This window comes from Eptatretus burgeri, chromosome 2, assembly GCF_056783735.1.
Source record: "Eptatretus burgeri isolate ZD-2024b chromosome 2, Ebu_testis_v1, whole genome shotgun sequence".
Lineage (NCBI taxonomy): Eukaryota > Metazoa > Chordata > Myxini > Myxiniformes > Myxinidae > Eptatretus > Eptatretus burgeri.
In genome coordinates, this window is record NC_140962.1 from 130,825,170 (window position 1) to 130,850,169 (window position 25,000).

At 44.9% G+C, this 25,000-nt stretch overlaps 1 pseudogene; it reads left to right on the plus strand.

Annotated features, from left to right (window-relative positions):
* The first annotated feature begins 3,481 nt into the window (after positions 1 to 3,481).
* On the plus strand, positions 3,482 to 9,870 carry LOC147033131 (uncharacterized; annotated as a pseudogene).
* The last annotated feature ends 15,130 nt before the right edge of the window (positions 9,871 to 25,000 follow it).

A 25,000-nucleotide genomic window follows, 5' to 3' on the forward strand; every position in this document is an offset into this window, starting at 1 on the left:
TGATAGCGCCTGTCATATCATAAGTTAAGATTGTAGAAGATATAGGGATAAGTCTGCTCTGTATCTGCTTTTGTAAATTGCTTGCCTTTTGTCACACCAAACAAATTCCTTGCTATCCCTGCTGTACATAATATTAAACCGATTCACTGTGTCACATACCTTTCCTCACCTGATTGTAATTAAATGCTTGTATAGAAATGTTCCCAGCTCATTTTTGTCTTTTCCTTCATTGGTCCAGCATGGTCCATATCCTAATCCTAGCTTAGCCGGGACATTATTCCTCAACGATGTTTTTCTAGCCGGTACGTCCTTGGCAGTTACGCTCGGCTGCTTCTGATCTGGTTAGGTGATCTGGTTTGAACAAGGTGTACCGAGGGCGTGTCCCCGTAATTAGATCATGTGACCATTTCAGGTCAATGGTTTCCATTAGACCGAGGAGCGTAAGTCACGTGGTTCAGTTATTGACGTTCACGGTCGATTAGCCACCCGCCACATTACGGAGTTATCCATGTGTGACGGCCTGTGATTCCGGAGAGTGGTGGGAACCAGAGGGAGCTCCCCCCCCAGCCCAGCCCCTTGAGGTCTTCTTGCCCTGACCCCGGGTCTGCAACACATTGGCGTCAGGAGTGGGATTCGAACCTGGGGTGTTTTTGACACACCCCCGCAATTAAGAGCAGGTTTTGATATAAATTGTCTTTAATTATATTTGTGCGGACCATGGTGGACCAAGATGATGGTGGACCAGGTGGGTTTTGAAACAACAATATTGGAGGAATCCATGGCTCAGGATGACAGCTTTGAGGGGGATTGTTCCCTGCAGCCATACTCAGAGGAAACGTTGGCAAGCGTGACAACAATGTTTGGGCACCCACACCATCAAATTTCCCTCACGGAGGACATGGCGATCCCCATGAGATCCACACCCGATCATAGCAGATCGGCTTCGTCAAAGCCATTTAAGATTAAACAGATGTTGGAAATGATGAAACAAATGACGGACCAACAGTGGAGTGGTATGCGGAGTGATGTGCAAGGAAAAATGGATAAAATGGAAGGGAATATACAAGAAGGACAAAACCAACTGAGGGATGAAATAAACGGGAATATGCAAGTGATGGGAAATAGCATCAAGGAGGAAATGAAGGAGAAGAGGAGATTGGGACCATATTCTGCGCAGAGCGTTGGTGCTGCTTAAGCAGTCTCCTTGGATATTGTGCACAATCCTGGATTGTGAGTGGGCACAATCACCACTCCGACACAGTATACCAGCATGCTGGCACTCTTTGCTGACCTCCGAAGGATGAGAGGCCGAGTTAACCCCACCTGGTATTACTTCAAAAGCTGAGCGGGATTTGAACTCAGGACCCAAGGATCCAAAACCCACCACCCGAACCATTAAATCAACACTAGGCATAGGAAATGAAGGCAGAGCTGGAAAAGGTAAAGGGCGAGATGCAAAAAACATGGATCTGAAGATGGCGGATGACATCAGGACAGTCCGTGAGGAGATGAATGGGATAAAGGAGAATGTGGAAGGTGTTTGGACTGCGATGAAGATGGGTAAGGAAGAAGTGACAAATAAAGTAATGGCGGTTAAGCGAGAAGTAGATAAACTCTGACAGGTGATGATGGAAATATAGAAAGGACAAGGGCAATTAAAAGTGGAGATTGGCAAAAACACGAATGCGATACAAAATTTTAAACAAGGTCAGCAGGAAACAGAGGGGATTGGGGCCATAAAGGAGGAGTGAAAGGTGAGATACAAAGAAATGACGAATATGGTTAAGGAGATGGGACAGAAGGTGGAGATGAAAAACCAGGAAATGGGAAAGCAATGAAAGAAACACGAGGACAAGACCAAAGAGTGTTTTAACATAGCAAAGGAGGAATCAACTGAGACACAAAGTGAGATCGAACTGGTGAAAAATGAATTACATAAAGTAAAAGAGGAGCCAACACAAATAGAAAGGAAGGTGAAGGACATTAAGATTGAGCTTGTTGAATGTCATGAGACCTGATGTAAGGGTCAGGATAACCTCCTTCAGGAACAAAGGGAGAGAGTACGCTCCCTCGAAGCAGACTGTGACCAGGTGAGTCCAGTGGAGGTAAGGCTGTGCGAGGTGGAGCGGGCGCACGATGCAAAAGGGTACATGCCGAATTTTGGGGACGGGGGGAGAAGAGGCTCCGGGGTCTCTTGGGCTAACACAAGCCCCCAGTATGATTGTGCCAGAGTACGTGCAGAGTGCAAGTAACATGGCATGGATGGGTGCGCAAGATGGTGTGGGGTGCACATCGACCCAGATGAGGTGGACGAATTGTCCAGGCAAGTGTCTTGGGCTCTGCGGGTGTAGCACACCACCGGAATCTGGAGGGTCTGCCCCTGCATTTGTCCTTCAAAGACTGGTGAGTGGGGCTAGGAACCCGGGAGGCCGGAAGACCGACCTGAGGGCGTATTTGGCCCAATTTGACCACGTGGCCAGGGGTAATGGCTGGAACGCAGACGAGAGCGAGATCCATCTTCTGGTGGCACTGCGTGGCATGGCGGCTGAGGTCCTGACCACTATGCCCCCGGGAGCAATGATGTTGGCAGGCCTCCGTTCGGCCCTAAACAATCGATTCGGCATGGAACAGCAGTGTGAGCTTATTAAAGCTAAGCTCAGCGGGCAAAAACGGCAACCTCATGAAAAAAATGGGAGATTTGGTTTATTAGTCTTTTAGGAAGAGGGGGGTATCATGCACCCCCCAGAAATATACTTCTAATCAGTGTTTCTTGATTGGAAAAAGTGTGTAGAAAATGATGAGCTTTGTTACAAAGTTGTCAAAATGTCCCACGTATCATTTTTATGCAAATTAGTGCCCCCATTATCAAAAAATCTAGTTTCACTATATATCAGCCAATATTGCAGATAACTGAACAAATAAGGTGTCTGGACCCATGTTTTGAGGGTCAAAGATCATAATAAAACTATTCCTGAAGTGGCCACATGCATCTCTGGCATGCTATTATGCAAATTAGTCCTGCCATTTTCAATACCTCCATGAAGAGTTCTGCATCTTCGTCGATGCCAACTGATTTTGCTGGTATTCAACTTCCAAACCAACAAGGTAAGAAGTTAACTCAGATACACACACACACACACGGATGTCAGTTTCTGCATGGAACCAGAAACAGGCAGCATCACAGCTGAGCTAGCTGTGACCTAGCTGTGACCTAGCTGTGACCTAGCTAGCACCCTGTTAGCTATAGCTTGCCTCTTAAAATATACGTAGGGTTCCAGCTTAATTGTTGTTATCACTGCTTGTATTCCAAAAACATTTGTTCGCATCAAACATTAGGCCACTGTAGAACATGATGGTTGCACTCAGAACATCTGTTATTAGATTGAGAAGTCCAGATTTAATAACAGGGCGTGTTTAACATTAATGGTGATTCCTCATTCATTTCTCTAACAGTGGTGGTAGAAGTAGACATTAAGCCGGCATGCCCAAAAGAAAACGGAGTGTAGATCCTGCAGCCCACAAATGCTCTCCACCTGCATGCATCCTTCATGTGCCATCCATGTCTGATCATGGTCATTTTACACGCCTCACTATAATCAAAGGAACTGCTACAGAAAAACTACAACAGCTTCAGAAGATCCGGAATCGATGTCTCCACCAATCACATGAGTCCCCATATCGTATGCAATCAGTGTGTGACCAGATCCCAACAACTCTCCCCGATGACCTGGAAAGTGTTGGGTATCACCGCAACTGTTATCAGTGCTTTACTGGCAACCTTCAGCTTCTGGGAGATGATACAGAACCAGAACCATCAACCTCACAGCAGCATCACTCCCCTCGTAAATCAGGGGGTTCTGCTGGACCCATCTTCTCACCAGAGTGCATTTTCTGTGACAAAGTTGAGATCAAAGATGGTCATCGCAAAACTGAGAGACCTGTATACTTCACATCTTATAAGAACAAAGAAAATGCATGGGAGCAAATTGAATCACGGGCTGAGAAAATGGGTCTAGTTCGACTTCATAGAAAGGTGAAAAGCAAAGACCTCTTTGCTTGTGAGGCCAAACACCATCCGTCATGCTTTAAATCTTTCCGCACAGCATTCGCGAACTACGAGCGTGGGAATTGCAGAGCCGAAGGAGCAAAAAGATACCGAGCAGGCTTGCATGTGAGCTGCCCATGAAAAGGCATTCATCTCGGTACTGAAATACATTGAAACTCAGGTTGTCCAACAAAATGAGGTCCTACAGCGATCTTCCTTGCGCTTGCTCTATATCGAAGAACTTAAGTCGAATGGGTATTATAGCTCAAATTATCGCTCCGAGAAACTACTGAAACGCCTACAGAATGACCCAATCAAGGAGCTTTGCTCTTCAAGGAGCACTTCCCGAAGGTTGATCATGACAAAGCTGATGCCATTTCTTTCTGGCTTGTGTACAGCTCGAATATCACCATTTCCAATGCTCTTGCACGAGCTTACACTCTCGGAAGCACAGATAAGTACCAAAACGTTGCTCTCCTACTTCGTCAGAATATTCTACAAGCTTTCAAAGAGTCCAAAGACCAACCCTGGTCACCAACAGCTGATAACATGGAGCTCACTCCTGAAAATATCCTACCCCCAGACCTTGTCCGGTTCGTCAGCACGGTTATGGCTGGCAAGGAAGACATGAAGACTGAAAAGATGAAGCGTCTGGTATTCTCCATTGGGCAAGACCTGTGCCGTGCAGTATCAGAGGGAAAATGGAAGTTACCAAAACACATTCCACTCTGTGTGACTGTCAGGCACTTGTTCCGAAGCAGGCAGCTCACCATGATATGACACAGGCTTGGCCACTCTGAGAGCTACGATTTCGGCTTAGAGTTGGAAACTGCCCTGGCCCAGGTCCTGGACGAAGTCTCAACCTATCAGACACCCCAAATTGTGACAGGAGAGGGCAACCTCGTATTCCACTGTGAGTGGGATAACTTGAACAAAACCACTACCAATGTGCATGGCAGCAACATTGTCAACAGTGCTGGGGGGAATCATGGTGCAGGAAGTCAAGCCTGAGTTCGAGAGCAACAAGGTCCGAATGCTGCCTATCATCGACAAGTCGCAACAGCGTAGCCTGAAAGTCGACACACCAAAAACTCTCCCACCCTTGCACTTCACTCGCGTTGGCCCAAAGTTTCCTGATGGCTCATCATTCACACCGCCTGCAGAGAATGACGTAGTCTATGGTACTAAGATGCAAGAGTACTACATCTGGTTCTTCAGCAGGTATATCGGAAGCAGCGGCAAGTAGCCCATGCCTGGACTAGGGGCTTCACCTCTGCAACTGGTACTCCCCCACCCAGAAAAAAAAAAAATCAACAGTGGACTACTTCACGCTGATCCATAAACCGATCACTGACAACACAGTTGTTCGTGAGCTACTGAAGCGTTCTGAGATAGCCACCGCTGAGGTGGGTTAGAGGTGGGTCCTGAATACATTTGATCTGGGTGTCTGTTTGAAAGCTCTGCCAATCATCTGGCATTGGCCAGATGAATTTGCCAGTCATGTGGTCATGATTGGGCCCTTTCACACATCCATGAACTACATCGGGATGCTCACAGGCCACAAAATGCGGGGTTCTGGATATGCAGAGATTCTTTTTGAGGCACAACTCGTGACAACTGGATCGATCAAAGGTGTTCTCAGTGGAAAGGCCTATGCAAAGTCACTCTTTTGCCTCAAAACTGTGTGTGAGGCAATGGAGAGGCTGTTGATGGAGCAATTCACTGAGGAGGAGAACATCATTACCACTGACCCTGATGAGCTTCTCAACATAACGCAGTCTTGCAATCGAGAGCACTTCGATGAAGCCATCAAAGACCCCTAAACTCTCACCCTCATCGAGAAGTATCACGCCTATGAGAAGAAGGTGCACAATGGCCACCTGGGGAAGACGGCTGCCTTCTGGATGTCCTTTATTACCCACTGTCATCTTGTCTTCATGCTCCTCCACTCCGTTAAGACCAACAACATCCAGCTGTTTCACAAATGTAATGGAGAGATGGTGGATATCTTCTTTGCATTCGATGGACACAACCACTCCAGGTTTGTGCAATTTACATGCCCAAATTAATAACTTTAACCGAGTACATTTGAATAGATACATACTGGTTAAAAGCTCATGCATTATCAGACGAGCTCATCCAATAAATGTTTCTACGTGTAATCAGTGCCTCTCCTTATCCGCAGATATCTGACCTGGCTGGAGGTCCACCTGACAAATCTGGAGAGCACACACCCAGGAGCTAAGGACCTGCTCACCAAGGGTGCCATTGCAGTGGCCCGCTCAATGATACCGGGGGCACTCAGTGCAGTCGATAAGACAATGGAAGAAACGTTTATGCGCTTTGCCAAATCATCAGGTAAATCATTAATTTCATCCAGTAACATTGTATGCATCTGAAAAGATAGAAGGAAGCTGAATAATGCAAAGTGTAAACTGCTCTGACAAAACCTTTTTTTATGATTGGGGTATGTAACTAATTATGTGGGAGCAGGTCACATATTTGTTTCATACTTTTCAGGTGGCTTTGCTGGACTGTACAGCCAGTTTGGGGCATACCAGAGATGATGTCGTACAACCTCCGCACGAGCACAGTTTTATGAAAAGACCCTTTAAATGGTCGACCTCATCGATGATCCAGACTGCCCAAGGGCGGGAAGACATCGCGAGCTGGAAAAGGCAGAGGTCCAAAAGGGTGAGGAGGCCATTCAGCGAACCCTCACTACAATCAGGAACTTCACAAATCCATTCACCATCGCAGATAAGGACAGTCTCTACTCCCTGGCTTCCGATGCTCCTGTCCCCATGGATGTCGAGATGGACGTGTTCGGAGCAGAAGCTGTGGGCAAGGCCGCTAAAGCTGACTTCATCAGATGCATACAGAGTGGAGAGCCAGGAAGCTTCTTTGACCCAATCAAGAAGAAGAAACTCAAGACCATGGAGACTTGCAACAGGAAGGTCACCCTCACATCCTCACAGGAAAAGGTAATGAGGTGTTCCAATACGCGAGGGCTATTGTATTTTTAAATGTTGTATTTTTAAATGGTAATCTTTATTTTTACATTTTTAAATGTGAACCCGTATTTTTTTGTTACATGCCATATCAACATGTTAACCATTTGTCATTCCAGGTCATACAGTTTCAAGACCAAAGCAACCTTGCACTCGTGCTCCTCGTCAAGTCTCAGAGTCAAGATGAGCCATTGGACTTGAAAGAACTCATGAAGTACTGCCTGATGCCTGTGCCTCCCAGCCTTGGAACACCGGATGGATTTTTCTCCAAGACGAACAAAGCCTCTATTCTGCACTACCTTCTCGAGGACACCACCACAGAAGATCTGCCATACCCCAAGGATGCCCTGTTCATCCAGGATGGCATGGCACTGCTACATACCCTTGCCAACCTTCCCCCAACCTGTGGTGAGATATGCCTACAGGTGCTCGATCAAATGGTGGCCAAGAAGCACTTCTTGTTCTCAACTGACAGTTACCACCCGGAATCTATCAAAGCACAGGAGAGGTTGAAGCGTGGCAGCTCTGAGATCATCGTTTTGGCTGGACCAGTGACCATGAAGCCATATGATTTCAAGATGTTCCTTGCAAATGACTACAACAAAAAGCAGATCTGCCAGCTCCTGCTGCGAGTATGGCGTGACCAACAGGCAGCTTCAAAGCTGGAGAGAACAGAGATGGCAGTGCTGATCATAGAGGGGAGAGCCGACCATCTTGTCTCATCGAATGGCAAGGTAAATTGAAAACCCATATTATTATTAACTAGCCGAAACCCCGTCAGACGGATTCCGTTCATTCAACCACCCTCACCAGCTCACCCACACTCGAGGGGCATGGACTGGACAGGGCGTGCTTGCCCCCGCCCCCGCCCCATCCCCCCTTGCCTCCCACCCACCACCTTCATTTTGCTTACCCCCGGCCAAAAATTAAATTACCCCGGCCCCGCCCCCGCCTCCGCCTCTTCACTCCCGCCCCACGTGCCCCCGGCCCCCTGTCCACCCCCTCACACTCAACTCCGCCTAATTCACCCCAACCCCCGCACACTCATCCCCCGCCCCACCCCCCTGTCTCCCGCTTTCAATTTGCTTACCCCCGCCAAAAATTTGCTTACCTTGCCCTCCGCCTCTTCATCCTCCGCCCTCGCCTTTTCACTCCTCGCCCCCTTCTCAACGAAAAGTGTTTATTCTGCTTCAGATTTGAAAGTTGACTATTGCCACGATGTGCGATGCACTCTTACAGTTACGGAGTTTTTTTTCAGTCCAGGTCACAGTACCGAGAAAAACGTGACGCGACCGCAAGGAGGAGCACAAAATTGGTCCTTCAGTATTAATATATAGAAGATACAATGTTTCTTGTTACATTTTTTTTGTGTCAAATGCACATTCTGAGGCAGTCAGCATGTGCAGAAGAGGGTTTTACATTGCAGACGCTATTTTCGAGGAGTGGAGTTACACTGCTCAGCGGTGACGGTCTGTCGACGACAGACTTAGTGACGTCAGCAAATGACTGATGATGTCATGATGTCCTTATGCTTCTCAGCGGTGACGTCACACGTCGCCATGTAAACGAATGTAAAACGAAAAGTGTTTATTCTGCTTCAGAGTTGAAAGTTGACTATTGCCACTATGTGCGATGCACTCTCACAGGTACGAAGTCTCTTTCAGTTCAGGTCACAGTACCGAGAAAAACGTGACGTGACCGCTAGGAGGAGCACAAAATTGGTCTTTCAGTATTAATATATAGATTATTATTACCAGGATTAAATTAAATAATATTGCCAACGTGCTTCTTGGTGATTGGTGAATAATAGTATAAAATTTTGGTGATTGGTGATGCGATTTTTTCTTTCAGTCTTATATTTAAATATTGGTAAAAGTGGTAAATTATAAGTGATTATCTGTGATTTTTGTCTTGATCTAGAATTGGTGGTGACTGAAGTGCAATGCCCCTTTGCGTTTCAGGTTGAGGTGCGTGAGCTCCCCACAATCTACAGCAACCAGGAAGAGACTGATACAAGGGTGGTACTGTACCTCCATCATGCTGCTGCCCTCAGATACAAGAATGCTGTGGTCAGAACACCTGACACAGATATCTTCATGATTCTTCTCTACCATGCTCATGCCATCAAGCTGACTGTATACCTGGATAGGGGGTCAGGGAAACATCGACAACTTCTCAACCTCTCTGAGCTTGCAGAATCCCTAGGAGAAGACTACTGCGCCACTCTTCTTGGGTTCTATGTGTTCAGCAGAGAAGACTGTACCAGTGCCTTCAAAGGGAAGGGGAAGGTGGGGCCCTTGAAAAAGCTGGAGAAGAACCCCAGGTTTCACAAGGCATTCAGTCAACTTGGTGACTACTGGAATGTCAAGCCTGAGGTGCTGAGACAGTTGGAGCATTTCACCTGTCTGATGTATGGACAGAGTCGTGAGTCTTCAGTGGACGTCATCCGTGCCAAGTTGCTACGCAAAATGGTTGGGGAGGACAACAAACTCACTTCCGAGTCTAAGGTCGACCTGGCTCGCCTTCCTCCATGCCACTCTGCTCTGAAGCCGCACGTCCACCGTGTGAACCACCGTGCCGCCTTGTACAAGCGAGCTGATGAAGCTATTCTAGAAAAGTCAAAACCCTATGACGAGGGGCAAGGATGGATGAGGAATGATGGAGTGTTGAAACAAGTATGGTCCTGCGGTCCTGTCCTACCAACCTCGCTAGTTGATCTCCTGGACACTGGAGAGCGTGAACAGGAAGAGGAGGAGGACGATGGAAGGAGAGGACGAGTTGGACTCTGATGATTTCATTGAAAACGATGAGTGATTCATAGTGGAGAAGCATTTACCTGAATGTTTATCTGGAATGGGAAAGAGAAGAAGAGTTCTGTTATGATGGTTGACCCTTGTACTACAAAATAAATAAACATTGGTTAAAAACACATCTGTCTGGACACCTTATTTGTTCAGTTTTCTGCAATATGGAGTCTCTTAATTGGTAAAAATGTGATTATTTTGTAATGGCAGCACTAATTTGCATACTAGCATGACAGACACATGTGATCACTTTAAGAATAGCTTTATTATGATCTTTGACCCTCAAAACATGGGTCTCGACACCTTATTTGTTCAGTTATCTGCAATATTGGCTGAGATATAGTGAAACTAGATTTTTCGATAATGGGGGCACTAATTTGCATAAAAAAATGATACGTGGGACATTTTGACAACTTTTTAACATAGCTCATCATTTTCTACACACTTTTTCCAATCTAGAAACACTGATTCGAAGTATATTGACCAGGGGGTGCATGATACCCCCCTCTTCCTACTGGACTATATGACATTCGCCACGCAGTGGGGATCGTGCATGCAAACATGGCAGCATCCTACAAGGAAGACCTTGCCCTGGACTGTTTTATCCAGGCTCTTGCAGGCACCGACACCGGAGCCCTGCTAACGACATTTCAGCCGAAAAATCTTCAGAAAGCGGCTGACACTGATGCCCGATCGGAGGCATCAAAGCCGCCAGCCACAGGGTCCACGCAGGCATCGAAGTCGCTGGCTACTGGGTCCGAGTGCCATGTAATAACTGTCCAGGAGGTTGGCCCCGTGAACAGTCACGAGCCTGGAGCTGGGACTGCTCGACACCCGAGCAGAGCTGGGGGGAATGGTCTGGGACATTGTCAACCACCGGTTGGCAGGGTCTGGACCATGGCAGATGATTCGGAGGAAGACCCCTGGTGGCCCATTGGTAAATACCCCAATTCGGAGCGTGAGGGGTTGGGGGTGGAAATTTGGAACTTCGGAGGCATACACCATACCTGGTAAAGTATTATAACTGTGGACGAGTTGGTCACCTGTCGCAGAAGTGTAGGTCCCCATGCAGGGGGAGACCCTGACCTGCCGGACCACCACCTCTGCCCCAAGCAGACCAGACTTGCCAGCCCCCAACACCAGCACCACCCCCCCCGCCAGTCCCAGGGAATCTAATGAGTGCCGAGCATATAGGGCCGTGTTTGGCAGAATCAGATGGGAAAAAGCCCTCACCGCTGCGACAGTTCATTTATTGTGGCCAAATTGGCACGGGCAGTTTGACAATAAGGTGCAAAATTGCCGATGTCATGGTGGACGCCGTTGTGGACACAGGAACAAGTGCCACAATCATCAGCCCTGTGGTCCTTAATTCGAGTATAGACGGTTGGGATGATATCCACCATCTGCAAAATCATAGTTTGCAGTGAGCTACTGGGGTAATGGCCCCCATCATAGGGCATTGTTTCATGTCCCTTAAGTTGGGCTCACTAAAAAAAAAAGGATAGAGGTTTTGGTGGCGGATGTGGGAGACCCATGTCGAATAGGGATAGATGTGCTAACCGCCAGTGGTTGCAAAATCGACTTTGGCCGAGGAGTCATCCAGATGGGTATTGAACAGTTGCCGTTGGGGGCGTGAGCATGACGAGAAGGTGGAGCTGGAGGCTCCCAACTCTGTGATCATCCCCCCGGGTGCCGTGGCAATAGGTCCAGTATGGTGGTGGGCTCACCCAATCTTGCAGGGACCATGTGGCCTGGTCGAACTACTGGTGGGGCAATCAACCCCGGAGTCAGTCATGGGCCGCACACTAGTAAATATTGATGGGCCTGTCATGCCCGTCAAGATAATTATTGTGAGCACAGAACCACGCACTATTGGACGGGGCACAAAGGTGGCAGACTGCACCCCAGTAATACAAGTCTCAGAGCTAAGGGATGATAACCTCGAGTCGGATCGACCTAATGGGGGATTTCTAGAACATAGTAGGAATTGGCCTGATCCCATTTGCGAGATGGTAAACAAGAGTAGTGTAGATTTTGAGGAAGCCCAGCAGCAGGCCTTGCACAAACTTGTTGACTGACACATGGAAATCTTCTCCTTGTCGAAAGAGCGACAATATTGCACTACGGGCCTGGTGACACATCAGATCCACACCGGTGAGGCCCGGCCTGTCCGTCAGCCTGCTATATGGCTCCCTTGGAGCAAGAGAGAGGATGGTGATGAACAGGTATTAAAGATGCTCAATGCAGGTGTCATTGAACCTTTGGGAAGTCCTTGGATGTCACCGGTTGTGCTGGTTAAAAAAAAAAAAAGAGGATGGGACCACGCGTTTCTGCATGGACTATCGCCAACTTAACAATGTGACACTCAAAGACTCCTATCCCCTGCCGAGAATTGATACCAGATGCCGTTTCAGGCTCTAAATGGTTTTCAACTTTAGACCTCAAGAGTGGGTGTTTGCAGGTTGAGATGGATAAGACGGGGAAGGAGAAAATGGCATTTTCTACAGGGAAGGGACTGTATCAGTTCACTGTAATGCCGTTCGCTTTGTGTAATGCCCCCGCCACCTTTGAACGATTGATGGAGCATGTGCTCAGCGGCATGCAATGGCAATCATGCCTGGTGTACCTGGATGACGTCCTAGAGGACATGCTAAATCATTCCCCCAGGCCATAGCTAATTTGGACCAGGCGTTTGGGCACTTCAGGCAGTCAGGGTTGAAGTTGAGCCTGGGGAAGTGCACTTTGTTCGTGAAAGAAGTGGTCTATTTCAGACACGTGATAGGCAGCGATGGGGTGAAAACTGACCCAAGTAAAATGACTGCGGTGGAGGAGTGGCCCATACCTCGTAACATCAAACAGGTAGGGGATTTTGGGGGCTCTGCTCCTACTACTGGTGCTTTGTGGCAAAATTTGTGGACATAGCCAGACACGTTCACCGGCTTATGGAGAAGGGATTGTGGTTTAATTGGACAGAGGAATGCCATAATGCCTTCCTCAAATTAAAGGGGTGTTTGACATCCGCACCTGTTTTAGCATACCCCACCGATGACAGGACGTATATACTGGACACGGATGCAAGCCAGGAAGGATTGGGTGCAGTCTTGTCTCAGACACAGGGGGGTGTGGCAAGAGTGATCGCATATTACAGACGGGCCATGAGTCGGCTCAAACGAAATTACTGTGTTACTCACAAAGAGCTATTGGCGATGCCGTCTGCCATGAGCCATTTCCACCAAGTTTTTTTTCTGTGAAATGCAGCGTTTTGCGAATTTGAAGCTAAAATACTCACTATTTCAATAAAATCACGCGTTTTCGCTTCAGAATAGTGATGCAGAACGAAAAGTCGAGTCAGACAATGCTTTTGTTTGGTGAAAAAAAGCTTGTTTTAGGCCAATTTCAGCATTTTTGCATTTACAAGTTTTTTTTTCTGTGAAATGCAACGTTTTGCGAATTTGAAGCTAAAATATTCACTGTTTCAATAAAATCACGCGTTTTCGCTTCAGAATCGTGATGAAGAACAAAAAGTTGAGTCTTACAATGCTTTTGTTTGAGGGGGAAAAAGCTTGTTTTAGGCCAATTTGAGCATTTTTGCGTTTTCAAGTTTTTTTCTGTGAAATGCAGCGTTTTGTGAATTTGAAGCTAAAATACTCACGATTTCAATAAAATCACGAGTTTTCGATTCAGAAGTGATGCAGAACAAAAAGTTGTCAGACAAGGCTTTTGTTTGGTGAAAAAAAACTTGTTTTCGGCCAATTTCAGCATTTTTGTGTTTAGAAGTTTTTTTCTGTGAAATGCAGTGTTTTGCGAATTTGAAGCTGAAATACTCACTATTTCAAGAAAATCACACGTCTTCACTTCAGAATAGTGATTTAGAACAAAAAGTTGTCAGACAATGCTTTTGATTGGTGAATAAAGCTTCTTTTCGGCCAATTTGAGCATTTTTGCGTTTACAAGTTTTTTTCTGTGAAATGCAGCTTTTTGCAAATTTGAAGCTAAAATACTCACTATTTCAATGAAATCACGCGTTTTTGCTTCAGAATAGTGATGTAGAACAAAAAGGTGAGTCAGGCAATGCTTTTGTTTATTGAAAAATGCTTGTTTTAGCATTTTTGCGTTTACAAGTTTTTTCTGTGAAATGCAGTGTTTTGCGAATTTGAAGCTAAAATACTCACTATTTCAAGAAAATCACGCGTTTTCGCTTCAGAATAGAGATGCAGAACAAAACGTTGAGTCAGGCAATACTTTTGTTTGGTGAAAAAAGCTTGTTTTAGGCCAATTTCAGCATTTTTGCGTTTACAAGTTTTTTCTGTGAAATGCAGCGTTTTGCGAACTTGAAGCTAAAATACTCACTATTTCAATAAAATCACGCGTTTTTGCTTCAGAATAGAGATGCAGAACAAAACGTTGAGTCAGGCAATACTTTTGTTTGGTGAAAAAAGCTTGTTTTAGGCCAATTTCAGCATTTTTGCGTTTACAAGTTTTTTTTCTGTGAAATGCAGCGTTTTGCAAATTTGAAGCTAAAATACTCAATATTTTGATAAAATCAACCGTTTTTGCTTCACAATAGTGATGTAGAACAAATAGTTACGTCAGGCAATGCTTTCGTTTGGTGAAAAAAAAGCTTATGTTAGGCCAATTTGAGCATTTTTGCATTAACATGTTTTTGCTGTGAAATGCAGTGTTTTGCGAATTTGAAGCTAAAATACTCACAATTTCAATAAAATCACACATTTTCGCTTCAGAAGAAGTGATGCAGAACAAAAAGTTGTCAGACAATGCTTTTGTTTGGTTTAAAAAGCTTGTTTTAGGGTAATTTGAGCATTTTTTTGCACGAATTTGAAGCTAAAATACTCACTATTTCAATGAAATCACACGTTTTCACTTCAGAATAGTGATGCAGAACAAAAAGTTGAGTCAGACAATGCTTTTGCTGGTTTGAAAAGCTTGTTTTAGGGTAATTTCAGCATTTTTTTTGCGCGAATTTGAAGCTAAAATACTCACTATTTCAATGAAATCACACGTTTTCACTTCAGAATAATGATGCAGAATAAAAAGTTGAGTCAGACAATGCTTTTGTTTGGTTTAAAAAGCTTGTATAAGGGTAATTTGAGCATTTTTTTGTGCGAATTTGAAGCTAAAATACTCACTATTTCAATGAAATCACACGTTCTCGCTTCAGAATAGTGATGCAGAACAAAAAGTTGAGTCAGACAATGCTTTTGTTTGGTTTAAAAAGCTTGTTTTAGGTAAGGTAATTTAAGGGTAATTTTAGGGTAATTTGAAGAGCGAATTGGAAAGCAAATCGACCTACTGATTGATTTGGGGTGATGACAAATGGTAGACAAGAGGAAGTGACGATGTGTACAGGTGAGGATTGTAACTTCCATTGCAAGTGACCCGTATTTTTCGGGTTTGACACGTTTTCTTTCTTTAAACCCGCAAACCTGTTTTAATATCGTTAAAACCCATATTGGATGGAAAGTACAAACAATTTAAAAAACGCAATGTTTCACTCCCATTCTTCTCTCATGAATTCACACACAGAGTGACATATCGGTAGCGGAGCCTGGTGTTGGCACAGTGGTTAGGGCAGTGGCTTGGGATCCAAAAGGTCCTGAGTTCAAGCCCCGTTGGGCCACTGAATTAATACACCAGGGGGTTGACTCAGCCTGTCATCCTTCCGAGGTCGGCGAAATGAGTACCAGTGGACTGGACCGGTGTATACCCCGGTTAAAATAGGTGTACCATATCCCTGTGTTGAAGGAGGTGACCAGGGTTGCGTCAGGAAGGGCATCCGGCGTAAAACATGTGCCAAATCACTATGCGGATCATATGGATGATCCGCTGTGGCGACCCCTAATGGGAGCAGCCGGAAGGAGGAGGAGGAGGAGAAGGAGGAGGAGAAGTGACAGATCGGTAGCAAGGAACTTTATGCACTATGCAAGGAACCACTCCAGTCTGATTCGATTGGCTGGGCGACGTCATGAGCTTTACCCAACCGATCAATTCCTTCAATCCTCATCTGTACACATCGTCACTTCCTCTTGTCTCCCATTTGTCATCACCCCAAATCAATCAGGAGAAATCAATCAGGAGGTCTATTTGCTTTCCAATTCACTCTTCAAATTCTTACTGTGATATTTGTTGGTACTTTCGAGTATTTTGAATGGTACGATTCGATTTGGATTGTTTTCATTTATATACAGGGTGTCCACAAATTACCGTTCCAAATTCAAACCAGGATAAAAAAATGAATGAATACCATGGGATACCATGATGAGGTTTTATGCTTGTGAATGAACAAACATTTTTCAAAGCTTTATTGTCAAGATTTGTCAAGATCATCATATCGCATTTATCACCATTTATCATCACCTGGTCTCCTATAAACCAGGCAACACTGCTCTTTATTGTGGGGATGCAGTAAACGTGACATCACGCGTCACAGGCGGAAACTGTAAACTAAAAAAGTAAATAAAACTGAGAAATTGTTGTGTTCTTTCTTTGGTGCTTTATTCTTTCCAAATATGTTGTTGTTCTTGTTTATTTGCCGAATGTTGATAAATTGTGAGGAAGATGATGGTGCAATGGGGGAGGGGCACGTGGAACGTGATGGAGACCACATCTTAACGGTGTCTGGGATGGTGTATGTGAATGCTACGTGATGCGGAATAAATGATTTGGACCCTGCAATTAATTGCATTGTGTCGCATCTGTTGAGCGACAGAACAGAAATATTCTTTGTTTGAGACATGTTATGTATGTATGTATGTATGTTTTCTTATTTGGAACCTCCTTATTATTGATTTTTTTAACCTCTCCAATAGCGTTTTTACCACGTTTGGTTAACCCCTTGTGTGCTCCATTGTTTACAGCTGCATGGCTCCCTGTTGCTTTATTTATTTTTCAAAGGGTTGTGAATTTCAAGTGGTATTTGAAAAAAAAGAAATAATAAAAAAAAAACTCAACTTGGAGTCAAGTTAGACGGATAACGAAAATTAAAACCCCAAAAATCGTTTTTGCTTTCATTTTTTCATCTCATTACAAATCTGCGACCACAGCACGCAAAGGGTTAAAAAAAAGCCCGATTTCGATTCCTGCCAACCCGTTTTTTGTTGCCTTCAACTTGCCATCTAGTGTATGATGAATTACAAAGTAATTTCTCCTTTAATCATTCAATAAACTTTAATATTTAATTTTCAATAATATTTAGCATTGAATTTGCCTTGTACACATGAAGTTGACAGTGTGTTGAATTCCTATATGTTTAATACAAATATGTTCATCGCCTCAGTTTGTTACTTACGAAATCTAAAGATTTCGTAAGTATATTGATGACTTCCGTCCTGTGTTTGTTTGTGTGTTTGTGTGTGTGTTTGTTTGTAGGCACGATAACTCGAGAACGGAAAAAGCTACCAATGTCAAATTACACCACATGATTCAGGAGGGTGATGGCGAGCGCTGATTAGATTTTGGTCAAAATCGGTCAAAGGTCAAGGTCACAGTGAGGTCAAACATAATTCCATAAATTCATGTGGAGAAATGGAGTATTTTTGCTTCGGTCAACGTTACGAGTTCATTTTAATTTTGTCTTCAGTTTTTGCAATCGCTAAGGACGCTCGGTTGTCGAAATTCTGGTAAAAATCGGATGTTTTGGAGACGTTTTAAGATTGTATAAAAAATATTTCACTCGCCGCGTCCCAGCTCGTCACGTGGTGCAGCGCGCTCGAGCAGAGGCGTCGTTGATCACGTAAAGGTTTTCCGTGTGCGCGCTGACGGTGTTTTCGACAAAGATGGTGTTTAAAAGTCATTTTTTTATCCCAATAAAAGTTATCGTCACATGCCTTACTCGCTAAGCCGTCGGATTATGTAAAGATTGTTGGTGGTGGCTGAATATTACAGTTTTGTGACTTTGATAAAATAATTGCGTGGAGAAATGGAGATTTTTGGTTCGGTCGACGTTACGATTTTTGATGGTTTGGTACAGAATCATCGTAGAAACTTCTGGTTTGTGTCGCTACCTTCTCTTGAGACAGCTTTTATTGGACAAGGTCAGAGGTCAAGTTGGCGATTTCATAAGTACCAGTCTATGACTGCTTGTTTGTTTGTTACTTGGCAAAAAAAAAAAAAACAATTTTGACAAGTATGTTGATCGCCTTTGTTACTTGACGAAAAAATGTTTTTGCCAAGTGTGTTGGTCTGTAACATTTGTCTGTTGGGTCGCTGAAATAGGTGACCCTTATTGTCAGTAATTCTGTCTGTTTGTTCGTTTGTCATCAGCATAATTGGAAGTAAACGTGGGCAGATTTTGACCAAACTCGGGTGGTAGGTACATCTTTTGACCTGGTGCTTTGGAAATTGTGATGGTTGCGAGGGACACTTTGGTTCCTTAGCAACAACCAAAAAAAACCTTCAAAATCGGTTCCGTTCACGCGAAATCAATTCCGAAAGCCATTATCCCACGTAGGGTTATGAAATTTGGCACGAATGATCTACAGGTGATGCTCTGTCAAATATATTCTGTTTTTTTTGTCATATATGGAATACTTTACCCGCAGCGCCCCCTACACTCAGGGTATGCGTGAAAATTGGCGAAAATTGAAGGTCCCCTAGCGACCAGGTGAGTGCATCGATACGAATGAAACTTTGCAGGTCCATAGGACTCAATGAGTACTACAACTTTGCCTCAGGACATATTGACCGATTTCGCTTTGGTCAGGGGTCAAAGGTCAATTAGTGCAAAAATTGATATGCGAGAGTTGGAGGTGCCTTCGCACCAAATGCTAATCCTCCTTGGGTTATGGTCAGATGGTCATGAAAATTCACACTAATCATCTGGAATACATTGTGCACAAATGATCGAGCCGGATTTTCGATTTATATCTTTGCTCACCGACAGCACCCCCCTCGAACTTTGGGGATTTCCGATATCAAACCGCATTTTTGGTACTTTTCATTCAAATTGATACAGAGTAGTTATCAGTAGATGGAACTCGATGAGATTTGGTACGCGTAATCTTAAGGTGATTCTCTATCCGCTATATGATATCCATTTTTTTCTATATCTTATAGTTTCCAAATGGTGACTCTCTCAACTTGGGTGTCCGAGGGCCATTGAGCATTCCCGCTGAAAATTCAAAGTACACTAGCTCTAAGACAGTTGAACCGAATCAAATGAATCTTTACAAGCTTATAGACTGTAATGAGTACTTCAACTTTGCTCATTTGCATGATGACCTATCTCGAGTGGGTCAGGGGTCAAAGGTCAATAAGTGTATTTTTAGGGCGAAATTACCATTCAAGGCACCCTTGCTCCGAAAGGATAAACCGATACGAATGAAAGTTGATAGGTACATACTACAACTTTGCTTCAGGACATATTGACCTATCTCAGCTAGGTCAGGGGTTAAAGGTCAATGAGTGCATTTTTCGGGCAAAATGACCATTCAAATCCCCCTTGCTCCTACACGGGTTAACCGATATGAATGAAAGTTCATAGGTACAGAGCACTCAATGGGTACTACAACTTTGCTTCAGGACATATTGACCTATCTCGGCTAAGGCAGGGGTCAAAGGTCAATGAGTGCATTGTTCAGGCAAAATGACCATTTTGTTAATGCTTAATGTTAATGCTTATACATGGGTTAACCGATTTGATTGCAATTCCGTAAGTACTTAGTACTAGATCAATTTACAGATCGACACCCGGATAAGTCCGGGTCGAAGGGTCCTGGTTATTTTGGACCGAATGACGTGGGGTAGGGTTAATTGCCAACTTCAACTTACCTAAGTACCCACGTGATCCAGCTACTGGGGTACTTCACCCTCGGCGGAACTCATACGGAAGCGAGCCGCTTAAGCGGCCTGTTCCGTGTGCGTAGCCGAGCGGTGATATCGCCGAATTCCACCAGCCTGATTATCTTGTGACCATCCAAATGGCCGACTAATCCCTCACACACAACATGCTCAGTCAATGAAAGAAATGGACACGACGAACTGAAAACATTTAACAATTGGGGTTTATTTATACAGTAATCGGGGAACTAGGGAAGCACGTAAGAGCTGAACTTTATCGAATGCAATGCAATCATTTACAGCACACAAAACAATTAACAGTTCTCTACTTGTTAGACGGGCCCACAGACACGCGCGCGCGCACACACACACGCACACGCACACGCACACGCGCGCGCACGCACGCGCACGCGCGCGCACGCACTCGCACGCACGCGCACGCACACACAAGAAATGGTGGCTGATGCCTTTAATAAAGACTTCAGCTCGGAGGGACAGATGAGCTGAAACCCAGAACCTATCTCGAACCTCTCCACCTCGTGTGGTCTTCAAGATGTTCGGACCCGGGCTCCAGCGAGGGCGAGCTGGATCCAATCGTCGTGAGCCGCGATCCTTCCCGAGCTCCAGCGGATCCCCTCGCGCTCCGGACCACGTGCTGGTGAGAAGAAACACCGAGCCTTCCCGAAGATGTGTCGCTTTCCAAGTGGAGCCAGCCGAACCAAGATGAGGCCACGAAGCAGAACAAAGGCCGAACCAGAACAACTCAGAACCAGCACGACCCTTTGAACCACCGACTGCACAGCCAACTCGAAGAAGCACCAGCAGAACAACAACCTCGAACCAACTCGACCACCCTTGAACCAGGCCGACACTCCTCGACCACCAGGCCGAAGAACCACGACAACCAACCAGCCAGAACCCTCTTCCGATGAACAACCCCCAATAAGACCCACGAACCACCTCGAGCCAAGAAGAGGGTCCCTTCTTTATCCCTATCGGCCCCTCCCCGCTCCCGGCATGACTCGTGCCCTCGTGCCCTCGTGCGCCGCACAACCGCGGGTGGGAGGGATCATTACGTCACGGGTTGGGAGGGTTCTTCTTCCTCTTTGCAGAGGAAGGGGAGGGTCGTTCTTCTTTATGTCTGATCGACCCGAACTATTAAAATGAATCACAGTGCATTTAATCGATTTTTACCCATTAAACAATGGAAGGCGAGCTATCTATGGAACATGCACTTCCCGAGATAACTGAGCTGAAGGACCTGAATGATGAGTGCGATAATGGTTTCAAGATTCGCAACACGATACAGCACAATATCTCTAAAGGTTATGGATGGATTCACACGAAATTTGGTGGACAGGTTGGGAGTGCCACGAGGAAGAAATGCTTCGATTTAGGTGAAGATCCAAATCCAAATCTTGATACTAGAATTATTTAATTTTTAACTGATTCTTCACCATTGAGAGATGGGGCGAAACTGATGTTGCATGACACCTCAAAAGGTTGAGGAAGGATTCAGATGAAACTTAGTGGACAGGATGGGTGTGTGACAAGGACTAATTGATTCTATTTTGGTGAAGATCTGAATCTGGATCCGGACTCGAGATTTTTTCAGGTGATTCTTCACCGTTGAGAGACGGGGCCAAAAACAATATATAGCATGTTATCTCTAAAAGTTGTGGATGACTTGTGACAAAACGAGGTGGAAGAGTCGGTTAGGTGATGAGAACAAGCCAATTCGATTTTGGTTAAGGTCCGGAATCAGATCCGACCTATCAGTGGCATACAAAATGTAAACTGTTCAGCCTGGCGGAGGGATACGCTCTGCTGAGTGCCATTCCGTTTCGCCAAGTTCTCACTCGATGAGTGGTTTTTCATTTGTCTGAGTTTTTTTTTCGTTTTTTTTCTACGTGAGGTCAATTAAAGCCTGGAGTCGAGGCGCCTCCACACACGGACTTTAATACAGACAAGGGGAAAATAAAGGAAAGAAAACCCTCCCTTTATTCCAGCACTTAGCTGTCCAGAGATGGTACTTGTTGAATTTTGAGGTCGAGCCCCTTCGTCCTGTGCAGGAAGATGTGCCCAAAATGGCGCCGAGCCGCTCTCTGGGCAGGAAAACGTACGTGAGGTAATTCGTGAGGTGGTATTCAACACGAGAGCTCACCTTCCGCCGTGCGACTTCTCATGAACGAATATGCCGAATGTTCCTCTCTGACACGAGGTCTGCTCACAATGATCGCCCACCTTCCTCGTCGAACACACGACGAGACGATGCCTGAGGCCCCGTGATGAGGCCACGAGGCACACTCTTCGTCCCTCCTCAGAAATGCACACACCTCACGGCTCTGCCGAACAGTCAATGACGAGCGTCTTGCCCTGTACGCGGGCAAATTTACAGCACGACACAAGAATCGCGCAGCCATTTCGTCGTGCCGAGAGGAGAGCAAAAACGAGATCCTCTGTCTCAGCCATGTTCCTCTCACAACTGTCCTCTGTTTGTTTGTTTCCTTCTCTGTTTGTTTGTCCGCACATGACTTTAGTGTTTTTCTCGGCAACCGCTTGTCAGATTGAGACAAAATTTTGACCATAGGAGCGAATACTTACGTGGAATGTTTTAACGATAATTATGATGAGTGGTGCGGGCCCGTCGGGGCGGGCCCGTAGGTGCGTGCCAGTATGTACAGCTTCGTGCCTGCAGTATCAGGTCCCCAGCATCAATTGTGATGTCATATCAAACAAAGAAGAAGAATTGTGACGCCCCCCTCTCTCTCACCCCCCACTCTCCCCTCCTCTGTCCCCCTCCTCTCTCGCCCCCTCTCTCCCTCCCCTCTCTTGCCCTCCCCTGTCTCCCCCTCTCTCGACCTTCTCTCTCCCCTCCTCTCTGTAAATGTATTCACAAATGTCTACCAAGCACAACAATTATAATAAATAATAAGGCACATACTCAGGTCCCCATTGTTGATTGTGACGTCATACCAAACGAAGAAGAAAAAGAATTGTGACGTCAATCGTGCCAAAAATAAAAAATAAAAATAATTAAACAAACATTAATTGTGACGTCATTCGTGATGTCATAGCACCGTGTCCTGTCATTGGTTGACAGATAAATGGCCGTAACTTGGGAACCGCTTGTCCGATTGATATCAAACCTTGAAAAGGCACATCCGTGGGGCCCTGGCAATCCTGGCAAGTTTCAATCCGATCGGACCGGTGGTCGTCTTGTTATTAGTAATTTGGGGAAAAATTGGCATGATAACGTGAGAAGGTGGAACGACACCTTCAGCTGCCATATATACACCTTTTCAACACTGAAAAAGCAATAAAATGGCCGTAACTTGGGAACCGCTCGTCCGATCGATATCAAACCTCGAAAAGGCACATCCGCGGGGCCCGGGCAATATTCCTGGCAAGTTTCAATGAGATCGGACCGGCGGTCGTCGAGAAACGGCCGTCACAGACAAACAGACACACAGAGATTGCTGTAATTATAGATAGATCTCCTTGATCACGTGGTGTGGCGGCCATGTTGGGAAACGGGGAATAATTGAACCTCTGTGTCTCTGAAACCACACCAAGGAAAAATTTTCAACTTGGCACATGGCAAGTACACTTCGTGTGGAATAAGATTGATTTTATGATGTCATAGGTGCCTTCGTTATGACGTCATAATTCCAAACGTAGAACATGACATTTGATCTTTGAAAAATTTGAGGGTCATTTTGGGATTAATTGGTCCACAGAAAAAAAATGATGAAGTCATCGGTCACATGATTCAGCAACCATATATTTTTTTTAATGAAATTTCAAATATATTCTCTGAAACGACTTAACAGATTGAGGTGAAACTTCCCATGTATGATCGACTATCCATGAGGGACAAAGCGTTTGCACATACAACATCATAGGTCACATGGTTTGGCAGCCATATTGAATTTACCCAAAAACCTTCAAACATCTTCTTCTCCAGAAAGGCTGGACAGATCTCGGGGAAACTTCACACAAATGTTCAACAAGCCTTGGGGATACCAGAGAATTCACCAATAACAATTGATGTCACATGGTCTGTCAGCCATAGTGGATTGAGCGAAAATCTTTATCGAAATTATTTCTCTTGAACCGCTTAATTGATCGATCTGAAACGTCAAAATTATGATCTCGAACTGATGGGGAATATATACATATTTTAAATTTCAACCTGCTCTGACACATGGTCTGACAGCCAGATTTTTTTTTTTTTAAACGAGGTTCTTTTTGATTTTTTTTTGTTGTTGTTGAATTCGGCTCAATTGAATAATGACAAACGCCATGGGTCAGAATCAAGTGTCCGATCAAAGTGGGGTTACATTAAAGAGGGACAACTTGGGACCCGGTCATCATGGCCAGCAGTTATAAAGTGGCAGTTCTAGTTATGTCTCATTAATTATGTAACACACAACACGACACAAACAACACACAAACACCACACAAAACAAGTCATGCAGATGGTCTAAAATCTCTGATTGCTCTTTTACTAAATATTTTACCCCATTAGAATGACGGTAACCCCCGAATCTAATTATTTTACCCCATTAGAATGATGGTAACCCCCGAATCTAATTATTTTACCCCATTAGAATGACGGTAACCCCCGAATCTAATTATTTTACCCCATTAAAATGACGGTAACCCCCGAATCTAATTATTTTACCCCATTAGAATGTCGGTAACCCCCGAATCTCACCGCCAGCCTTAAACACAAACTCACACCAAAACCTGATCAGGGGTGTGATCCATGACCATCATCTGGCTTTGGCTTGCCGAGCCAGCCATTCTTTATCAACCATTTCGTTGGAGTGCAGGTTTGAGTGCTTAAGTCACTTGGCGAGCTCTGTCCAAGCTGAATGGGAACTGCCTACACCTCAGCACATGTACTCGGCGGAGGACCCTCCTTCTGGATCTGCCGTTTGTGTAATGAAGAAATATAATTTCGGGTGAATTTTAACATTTTTCTTAACGGAATAATTTTCCCCTTTTCAGCACCGCAAGGGTAGTTTCGTTTCATCCCCGGGACAGGTTCTGATTTTAAAAACTTCAACATTCTGTTGTGTGCATGGGTTGGTCCATTTACTCATGAGGAGTGTTTCGTTATCGTACAATAAATTGTGGTGTGGATTTGTCAAACAATATCGATGTGTATTAACATTAGGAATTATACGTGTTTTATTATTATTACTGTTGAATTTGTGTACATTAACCCTCATTATCATTACACCTCGTTTCTCAAATAACACTCTCGTCACCTCCTCATTTAGTGACAGCCCTGTCTCGTAAAACATCAGGGAAAACATTTTTTCAATCGATTCATC